We start from the raw sequence: 11519 nt of genomic DNA on the forward strand, positions 1-11519 counted from the left end.
AAGTCACAAGGATGTTTAATAAATAAGGATTGGTAAGATCTGATGTTAAGCTTTCAAATAGGCTATATTAGATGACTTCCTAAATAAATGTCTCACTATTCTGGGGTGGTGAATCTTTCATCAGGATTGTGCTCATTATTCTTCTCTGATGCTGTAATAATATTTCTGTATGCCATCTATCATGAATCCCCTTCTATTTCATATCTTCAGTATAACTGAGGTATCATCCTCCAACATATACCCTCTACTCCTTGGTCTGAGCCGAGATCAAGCTCAAAGAGTACGAACCAACACTTTACTTCCAGAGGCATGAATCAGATCCCAATTTTTTGATCGACATGACATGCCCGTAGTATTGCTAGTTGCTTTGCATTAATGGCTTGATTTGACTGATGTGTAGATACCTTGAATCACGTCTATGGCAGACAGCATCTCGAGTTGTGGCCAGTAAATTTTAGGCCCAGATGACATGGGTCCCCCTTCATAAAGCATTGTCTGCTTTAGCATTTATTGATAGCATATCTATAGGTTGCTTAAATTTTGATATTGTCATAATGGGTTCCCCCCTATTCACTTGAGATGATAGATCCTGTGCATGGCGAATTCATCCCAATTTCGGATGCTTAAAGCCGAACACAGGGGCCAAGAGAGCAACGATATCCCAATTGCGGCCCAGATGACTTCGGTGTCATCTGAGTTCGGGCGTGCAAGATAGTTCGGCACCGGGGAGGGTATGCATGCAGGAGGGATTGAGGCCGCTCACAGGGAGAGCTTGGAGGTTTGGACTCATAAGGGATCAACGCTATCGGATGAGGGTGCGCATCAAGAATTTTGACTCCAATGAGTCTGATCTTCAGGCGGTCGAAGTCAGTCCATGAAGAATCCTTTATTTATGCCTAGAGGAGATCTGCTCTACAGGGAGAGTCATGGTGATGGACGATTTCTCTCCATAGATCTAACAAAGGAGAGGGAGAAACAGTGAGCAGCGCCGTCAGAACTTAGGGAGCTCAGAGCCAGAGAGGACTTCAACCCCTCCATAGTTGGCCTCAGGACTAACCATGTTTTGGTGATGACGGCACCCAATGATCTTTCACCCGCAAGAAAGTCTGGCTTGCTTCAGTCAGCCCCTGCTTCAGGGCCGTCGTGGATGATCTTGGTGTCACCCGGAGCAACGTGCCAGAGGGTGGTTTTAGGAGCCTGAATCTGGATAGTTGCTACGAAGGTTCAATGTGGCCCGTCTCCTGGTGGCTCTGATGCAGCTGGGATGCACACGCAGGGACACTGGCAAACCCCGCGTGTGCGATCCTGGCACCACCTGTGATGGGATTCACTGGCAGTATCTGATGTTGCTCGGGCATAAGTTGGGCGGCATGGTCTCTTTGTCTAGAAATTGATCGATTGGAGATCTCCAACACCACCCGAGGATGAATTGGAGCTCGATACAGCCTGGGATCGACTGACTAGATGTGGAGTTTACCCTATTGCAGTCGATCCCCGATCGTGGGATGTTTTGGTGTTGAATAAATGTGCAAGAGGGGCACAAGGTCGCTAAATGCCGATTTTGCATCGGTTGGGCCTGCATATGTGATCGAAGCACCGTGATCCAGGAGATGTAGTGCCACCTATGTTTGCCCCCGAATGGCAACAAAGGTCGGGCATGCGAGATGAGCTACTGGCAAGAAAGCTTAGGTCAGGGAGCTTCGACCGTCTAGATCCAGGAGGGATCAGGTACACCGGCCAATGAAGCTTAGATTCGAGTCAGAAGAGACCGACGGCATCAGCGAATGGCTTAGATCCTATCCAAAATCGAATTGCCTGATGGGCATCCAAATTGCCCGGGGGAGGATCGGGGCTGCCTAAGATCGAGCCGATCATGAGAGTGTCGGCACCGATAGGAGATGGGATCAGCTACAAGTTTTGGTATTAGGAAGAGCCGCATCGACCGGGGCTTCAACGTCGGGAAGCATTAAGGTTTGCCACGGGTTCCGACTCTCAGAAGGACTGTGTGAATGTCCCTAGAGGAGAATTAGTGCCACCTGGAAGTGGGTTCGTGGGTGGCTGGCCCTAGTACCGTGTGGGATGGATCGGGCGGCGGGCGTCAATATTATCGGACAGGGTCACCAGATCAGTCAATAAGATTTAAGGATCAGTTTTTTTGGCAAGGTGCAATTGTTACTGAGAGTTGGATCGATTGCGAGGCCCCAAGTTTTGGCATCGACTAGGACACGCATGGAGGAGCTCAGTTGTGAGACAAATGAAGAGAGTGATGAGGGTGACCATTAGCTCTCTCTTCTCCTTGGAAGCAATTTCAGCACTAGCCATGGGCATGCATGGGCTTCATGCATGGTGGCATGGCACCTTGACAATGAAGAAGTCAGCAACGGTGGAACTCTGATCCCTCTATTCTTTGACTGATGACTCTACATGGCCTCATGTGTAAATGTCTGGCTACGACATTATGAGAAGAGATATGTGGATGATGTCGCGATATATAATTTATTAATTTCTTGTCTATATTGTCTTCTCGTCAATCGAGCACCTCCCATTATTTCTTCTTCCTCTTTAGGTTATGTCACTTGTAAAGGAAGATGGGACGAGAGAAATTAATTGCATGTATGAGACCCAAGTGTTCCAAGGGAAATCTCGAGCATATGCAGGATAAGTTTTGAAAGGTTATTTGAGGTCGGAGTCTGATCCTCAAAAGACTGCCTCCAGTGGCTTTTGGGATCTCGAGGGCCTGTGCAGGTACCATAGGGATTTGGAGGTCCTCCCCATGTTGTCTTGTTACTTTTAGGACCGTTCATGCATGTAAGAGGAATTGCGGCATATGCAGCCTCATCATGATCTGACGTCAAGCATGTGGAGCCTCTGCTTTTATAATCAAGTTGTTATTAATCAAAATACTTTAAATTAAAATTTTTTACCTTTGCATTTCAAACTTGAAAATACTCAAGTTTCGTATAGGTGGGGAGTGAAAAATCTCCACTGAAGAGTGGGAATCTTCCCCTCTGCTGAAGAGCGAAGTTGGGAGTCGGCGGCATCTTTGCTCTATCGAAACTTGATGGTATTTTTGCTCTATCAAGGCCCATTTTCTATCTCCTCTCGTTGGAGAGCGGGTTCTACCCACTGTTGAAGAGTGGGGTATTCGAAAGGACATCTCTCCAGGGGCCCAAATGGGCGCTAAAGGGGCCTCCTCTCATATTCGTTCAATCTTGGGGTTGACTCCAGTTCGGCATGGGTGTGCAGGGAGCGCGAGCGCTCATGGGCCACCTTGAAGCAAGGGTGTGGCACGTGCTCAGAGGAAAAACTTGCAGACTATCATTCATTCTTTTTTTTTGTCACCTTCTCCCTCCCCTCATTTCTTCTTCTTTATTTTTTTCTGCTGTCACTTATGATCGGGTGAGACTAGAGGGAAAGGACAAAGCTCCTCTTTCTTTTTCTTTCTTTTATCTTGTATGCTCTTTCTTTTTCCTTCTTCTTCTTTCTGTCTTGTCTTGCCACCTGTAGCACTAGGGGAAGATGCATTAATCCCCCATTAGGTTCGAATGACCCCCGAGGGAGATGTCGAAGCATATGCATGATGAAAAATGCTACCACGCATAGGGATCGCACTAGGGTGGCTTTGGATTGGACCGGTCTATGGGCTTCAGATCAGTTTAGATATGACTTCGAATCAACCTTAACTTCGGCTTCAGCCTTGATGTTGGCTTTGCCCTTAATCTTGATTTGGGAGCTCATAGGCCTATGGTCTTTTTCGAAAGGAAAGAAAATAAAAAAAATAAAAAATGAAGGCTTAAGAGTCTCACCATAAGAGCTTTGTAGATGACTCCTTTGGAGTTTATTCTTCTTGTTTGGTTGTGCATCTACCTGGATTTTTTAACCCAACTAGGATTGCCAAGGAGGACGTCAGCTGATTCATTTAATTTGTGGCCGCAACTGATTCATCTACACTGGTGTCATTATTCGAGGAATAAGTCATAAATGAAGCAATAGGGAGAGGCCATCCTTGTGCCTTCTGACCGTGCCATTCCATCCATCCTATCAGGGTGGGCATCAAAGATTTTTTGCCCCTATTAAATATCTTCGAGAGCCATGCTTGGCCTTCCAACTTTCTCAAGTTGGGTGAATAACGTCATTTCGTGGCACGTGGGGGGCTACACCCATTAATGACCTAAGTTGATAGGTAAAAGCTTGAAAGTATGGCTTTTGCAGCTACCCACTCATTCCAACAAGATAATGTGATGGGTCTATGCAAAGCTCCTTGGGGCCATCATAGCGAGCCTTTGGATGCATTAATTTAAACAAGGGGGAATGGGCTCCAACAGCTGATCGTGTTTTAGCAGGCAATAAAGTCGACACGGATGTTTGAATCGGGGGCTACGGCCAAAATTGAGACTAATGGTGAAAGCCAAATTCGGCGGTCGAGGCACGGATAGGGGAAACAAAACAATGGCCAAGGTGAGTCGGCAGCTGATGAGGATAGAATCGAAGGTAGATGGAGACCCTCCAGCGTCGGTCAGAGTGGGCCGGTCAAACTGATGATGCTTTGGACCTCTGATTCATATGCATTCTCGACCCAAGCAAAATTTTTTCGACACCTCATGTTTTTGGCCAGCATGAAATTATTAGAAATCGATAATTTCATGCATGTAGTTGAAAACTTTTTGATCAAACACGCAACAGAACAGATCTAGATAAAATTTTTTAATCTAATATGCATCAAATCAGATATAAAAACTATCCAAACAAAAATTTTATGACATGCATGCAATCTAAAAATTAAATCATAGATCACATCTGTGAAGTGTGGATCATATCTACTATACAAATTGAGATCAAATCTCACCTTTGCATGGGTTGAAATACATCGCAACCGATGATCTGTGGATTTGATGAGGTTCCTCAAGCCATACAATTGTCCGACCTTCATAGGTATCCACACGAGGTACTTTATCTAACCAAAGGTTGTCGAAGTCATCGGGGTGCTAGTTTCCTAATAGACTTTCCTCTTGATGGTTGATCTGGCTCCTCTTTCAAATCTCTCGGACTCCTCTAAAGAAGAAGAAGGACCTATTAGGAGGAATAAGAGGTGGTGAAAGATGTAGAGGAGAAAATCCTTTTTCTCTCTTTTCTCTCTTCCCAAACCCAACAAACAAACCCTAAAAATCCTAGGGTTTTTTCTACGTGCCAAGAAGTAGGCCGACCCCTCTTAGAACCCACACCCCAACCCTTTGTCATGCTAAAAGACTCATGGAGACTTTCTCATGATAAAATTCTGATAGGATTCCATGCAAAAACAAATCCTCTTTTATGGTAGGAGTGTAATAAAGTTTGGATAAAACCAAACTCCATCGAAACAAGGGATTAGGGTTTATCTTGCTTCAACTTGAATTCAAAACAATTTTGAATTAAAATCAAATAGATATATATCCATATATGGAATGGAATAAATGGAGCGACATTCCTTCAAGTTAGCATGAAAACACTCACAAAAAAAATAAATGGCATGAGAATAGTCGGCATCCAGAAAAAGGTGGCGCAAGGGAGGAAGAGTCCATTCTTATCAAGACTCTAAGTTTCCTTATTTGATCCCTAACCAAATCACATATGGTTAGGCCCAAACAAATAGGTAAATCCAATCCAATTAGGCACCTAATTACCTTAATCAAATCCTAATCAAAACAGAATTTAATTGAGTCCAAGTCCTGATCAAATCAGAAATTAATCTCCCTTATAATTGGATCAAATTCGATTCAAGTCAAACTAAATCTCATTCAATTAGATTTAATCCAAACCTCATTGCTCAATCAAATTAAGCCAATTAGCAATTCAATTGCTAATTAATCCTTCTATAATTCACTAATACTTAGTGAATTACTTAATTACAATTTTTGCTCAAGGTTATTCATCAATCAAATTGATAATTTTATCCATTAACGATTCATAATCGTTAATCAACCATCTGATCAGATAAGAATCTCTTTTATGTGTGACCTCATATATTCTATTCTGTCTGGTAGTGAGATATATTGTGATCTCTATCACAATATCATCGAAACTCTTTTTGATGGATTGGAATAATTTCAATTATACCTTTCAAGGGTCATCAATAATCAAGACGACGCTCGATGAGTCTCAAAGTTGATCAATGACACCTAGCAGTATATAGTGACAATCTAGTAGAATAAAAGTATTGAATCTCTATGTGCAATTACTGTGTGATTCAATCTTTCTATCATGAGTTCCTATTAGATGGAGGTCATGAAAAATTTGTCAATTCCATCGTCAGTCATATGCAAGATTGGCTCGACTCGAATTTATCTATGAATCTCGTGGAAACTCTTTTCCACCATTCATACATACTTTGATCAAAGACTTTGTTGGGTATAAAATGCCCACAGCCGAGGTCCTCAGTGGAATCGACTACACAACAACTTCGCCCAGACTCCTACGGGAGCCGGGCTCCGTCACCGAGAACTCCAACAGCTTCAGCCGCAAGCAGACTCCGCCCGAACTCCTATGAGAGCCGGGCTCCACCGCCGACATCGACTACAGGACAGCTCCACCCAGACTCCTATGGGAGTCGGGCTCCGTCCTCAGCATCAACTGCTGGTAGGCCTCGTCCGGACTCCTACGGGAGCCGGACCTCCCCTCTGACTTTAATTGCAGGGAGACTTCGCCCGGATTCTTATGGGAGCCGGGCTTCATCCTCGACGCCAACAACTTCAGCCGCAAGCAACTCCGCCCAGACTCCTACGGGAGCCGGGCTCCACCGCCGACATCGACTACAGGACAGCTTCGCCCGGACTCCTACGGGAGCCGGACTCCGTCCTCAGCGTCAACTGCTGGTAAGCCCCGTCCGGACTCCTACGGGAGCCGGACTTCGCCGATAACTTCAGCTGCGAGCAGACTCCGCCCGGACTCCCACGGGAGCCGGGCTCCGTCCTCAACATTAATTGCTGGTAAGCCTTGACCGAACTCCTACGGGAGCCGGACTTCGCCTTTAACCTTGACTGCAGAAAAACTTCGCCCGGACTCCTACGGGAGCCGGGCTCCGTCCTCGATTCAACGGCTGCAGACAGTCTTCGTCCGGACCTCTACGGTGGTCGGACTCTGACCACTGCCGAACTTCAGCCGACAGATCAGCACTCCCAGGCCACGATCGCGGCCACGATTCTGCTACATTTCCTGCGGCGGATTCCGCGCAGCTCCACCACTCCCTGACAGGCCGCAGTAACAATCGTAGCACTGCTCCACTCCCCATGACGGATCCCGCGCGGCTCCATTACTACCTGACCAGCCACGATAAACGGCCACGATCTTGCTCCACCTCCTGCAACGGATACTGCGCGATTCTCCCATCCACTGGCAAGTCACGACGGCAAAACGCCGCCCCACTTCATGCGGCAGACTCCACGTGGCACGCCCCAGCGATAGCCACGGATCCATTCCACTACGCTTCACAGCAAACTCCGCCTGACCCTGGGCAGTCCACTGCCAGACGGTTACAAACGTCGCCATCAATTCGTTGCTTCCTCCTCCTATAAAAGGGGACCCAGATACGTTATTCGATAAGCTCATTTCTTATTTCAAAACTCTGCTAAATTCTCCGTTCGAGCACTCCATTCTTGTTGAGGCAGAGAACTGACTTGAGCGTCGGAGGGTCTTGCCGGAGCAACCCCACCTCCGGTTTAGACTTCTTTTGCAGGTCCCGGGGCGACCGCGACTTTTCCGACTCCAGCTTCTCCGGCGCAAGCAGATTTTTGTACCAACAGACTTCTTGAACTCAGTCTTGCGAATCATATAGGACTACTCTTTTTCTATCAAGATCGATAGATTCTATCTAAGTACATTCTACTCCAAACAGCGAATCTGAACCTACTGTAGCCAACATATATAGTAAGAATCCGAATGGCTAGGGATCAAGAGAATATGCAATCAAACTCAGTAGCTTCGCTGCGAATAGTCAATATACTGCAGGTTAAAGAATCACTCACATCACTGCAGCATCAAGAAGACTATTAATGAGTGAATAGATATCCAAATAATTTTTTATATTGATCACACTCAGTGCAAGTTGTTCTCTAACAACCACCGACACTCTCATCCTAGTATCCCTACATCACTGACTCGAGACTCATCTATCCAGAAAGAAGGTGATCTGTACACCGATCTTAGATAGATTGATTACTGTCCTCCATGATGATTCTTTGATCGAAAATATTTAAAAACTAACTACTAATAATGTATGTCTCAAATTCTTAACTTCTTGAGAATATATAAAATCATCTTTGATAATTTATAGGATAAATCATGGATACATAAATATGATTAAAAATAAAAATATTTTTTTATTAATAATAAAATTTTATAAGTATAAGAATAGGTCTTGAAATTACAGTGCTCCTATTGATCTTTTTGTACATACACGGCTCTTTATTTTTTATAAAATCAAATGATTTGATCACATCATTAAAGTAAGTATTCTAACTTTGAGATGCTTGCTTAAGTCTATAAATAGATCTTTGTAGCTTGCAGACCTTGTGATCACTATCACTGGATGTAAAATTTATAGACTGCTCAATATAGATATCTTCCTCAAGATATCTATTTAGGAAAGTAATTTTTACATCTATCTGTCAGATTTCGTAATCATAATAAGTTGCAACAGCAAACAGAGTCTGGATAGATTTCAGTATGATCACTGACGAAAAAATTTTTTAGTAGTCAATACCTTCACATCGACTATAACCTTTCGCTACCAGTCTTGTCTTATAGGTCTCTATATTACCATCCGTTCTAATTTTTTTTTGTTAATCTATTTACACCCAATAGGTACAATACCTTCAAGTAGATCTACTAAGGTCCAAATCTGGTTGGAATGTATGGAGTCAATTTCTGACTTCATCATTTTCTTCTATTTCTCGGAGTTTATATCTAACATCGCTTCATCATAGATTTTAAGATCATTTCTAATGTCCTTATCCCTCATAAGAAATACTTCCTCTAGATCCTCTGTAAGTATACCTAAGTACCTTTCAGAAGGATGAAAGATCCTACTAGATCTACGAGGTGGAAGAGGTACCACATCTACTGGTTCATAATTGGATTCAGATTCTTAGACTCGATGCTCTTCAAAAAAAAATTTTTCGAGGTCAATCTTTCTCCCACTGTCTCTGTATTAAATAAACTCTTTCTTCAAGAAGATGGCATAATGACTTACAATCATATTATGATCCTCAGAAAGATAAAAATAGTATCCCATAAATTTTTTAGGATATCCTATAAAACGAGCCCTAATTGACCTAACATCTAATTTATCAGCCTGTTGTCACTTGACATGGGTCGGACATCTCCAAATTTTGAGATAATCAAGAGTTGGCTTCTTACCATTCATAACTCGTATGGTGTGGTAGAAACGGATTTAGAAAAAATCTTATTCAAAAGATGAATCATAAAAAATAACGCATATCCTCATAGAAAAATAAAAAGATATGTGAAGCTTATTATGGATCAAACCATATCTAATGGATCCGATTCTTCCTTTTGGATATTCCATTGAGCTGAGGCATCCCTAGGGGTGTCCAATGTGAGAGAATATCGTTATCCTTAAGATAGATCCAGAATTTTCTACTAAGATATTTTTCTCCTCAATCTGATCGAAGAATTTTTATGAATTTTTTGATTTATTTCTTTATTTCATGTCTAAACTCTTTGAACTTTTCAAAAGTCTGAAACTTATGATGCATCAAATACATAAATCCATACGTGAGTAATCATCAGTAAAGATTATGAAGCAGAGATAGCCACCCCTGGCCTATACATCGAATGGACCACATATATCAATGTGCACCAGGGCTAATATCTCAATGGTCCTTTTTCTTTGTCCTATAAAGCGCAACTTAGCCATCTTTCTTTGAAGACATGACTCACAAACTTGATAAGATTCAAAAGTCAATGATCTGAGAAGGCCATCTTTCTCCAATTTGTTAAGTCCGTCCTCTCCAATATGGCCTAGCCTAAGGTGTCACAATATTTCTGACTAATCCTATCTCTAGATCTCATAAACTCTACGGTATTTACTATTTACTCGTTAACATTAACACTTGCATCTATATGCAAATGATAAAGACCATCTATCAAATAGATACGTGCAACACATTTATTTTCAAAATAAATTATGCATAAGTCTTTATTAAAATGGAAGTTGTAATTATCCTATGCTAGCATAGATATAGAAATCAAATTTCTACTAACTATAGGTACATAATAACAATCTTTTAATATTAAACTAAATTCTAATGGTAATCACAAAGAGTATGTCCCGATGGCTACAGCAGCAACTCTTACCTATTGCCGACTCGGAGAGTAATCTCACATTCTCTCAACCCTCTAACTTTCTCTAAATCCTGCATAGAAGTACACAACTGTGCATTCAAATCAGAATCTAGAATTCAACTGGAAGAAGAGAAAATCGTTAGATTGTTTCAATCATGAGTAAATCAGATGTGCCTTTAAAAGGCACATCCTGGTTGAGGACATAAGTCAATTTCTTAAAACTGAGATCTAATCTCAAGATTCTGAGCCAGTCATTATGATTGGAATCAATAACCTATTGGTGTCAAGAATTCGAGCTAGTGGGTTAGAACTCGACATGATAATGTGTAGAGAGAATAATTTCTAATTAGATATTTGTACTTGGTGAATATTTGTTTTAAGAACTTTAACAATAAACAAGGCTCTCACTATTTCTACGAATCTCTCACACTTTCTGGATGAAGAAACAAAAATCTATACGCGATCAGTTTCTAGTGGGTACTATGCTTCTACTGATCTATATACACCTCATCTAATAGTTATTGGTAATATATGAACTGATGAGTAGACAATACCTTGTCCATTGCTTCACTAAGCAAAATATAGTGAGTTCGATCTCTAAATCCTGTGACCTCATCTAATAGTTCTTAGTATATTTTTTAATTAAGTCAGACCCATCTTTCACCAGCGGATGCAGAGCCATCATTGGGTCCCTCACCTAACAGTTATTAGGTCCAACCCCATCTCTATCCTAAGGCATCGAATGACAATAGAGTGGTTATGTCTCTCCAATGAAACTAAACCACTATGACCAGTCGAAAACGATTAACATCAGGAAGGCACCCGCATCTCTACAATGATGGAAGACCGCTAGATTTAACATTTGATTGAGGAGATTGAAGTTCAGGTCTCATCTTTAATTAGTCATAACGGTTATGATTAATCTAGTGGCATGGGTTAACTCGAGTCAACAAGTAATCTAATATAAAATATAATCTCTCAAACTGTCCAGATAAGTTAAGATGTATGGGGATCCCTCCATTGCTTTCTTTAGACACCAACAAATTAATCAGATTAGATAATGAACTAATTAAATAACCATCATCTATTTACTTGCCTTAGATACCAAATTGATTGATTAAAATTGATCAAGTTAATCTATTGATCCGAGCTCGAACCACTAAGCCAAATTAGATCTTAAA

The sequence above is a fragment of the Elaeis guineensis genome, chromosome 13 (assembly GCF_000442705.2).
Source record: "Elaeis guineensis isolate ETL-2024a chromosome 13, EG11, whole genome shotgun sequence".
Lineage (NCBI taxonomy): Eukaryota > Viridiplantae > Streptophyta > Magnoliopsida > Arecales > Arecaceae > Elaeis > Elaeis guineensis.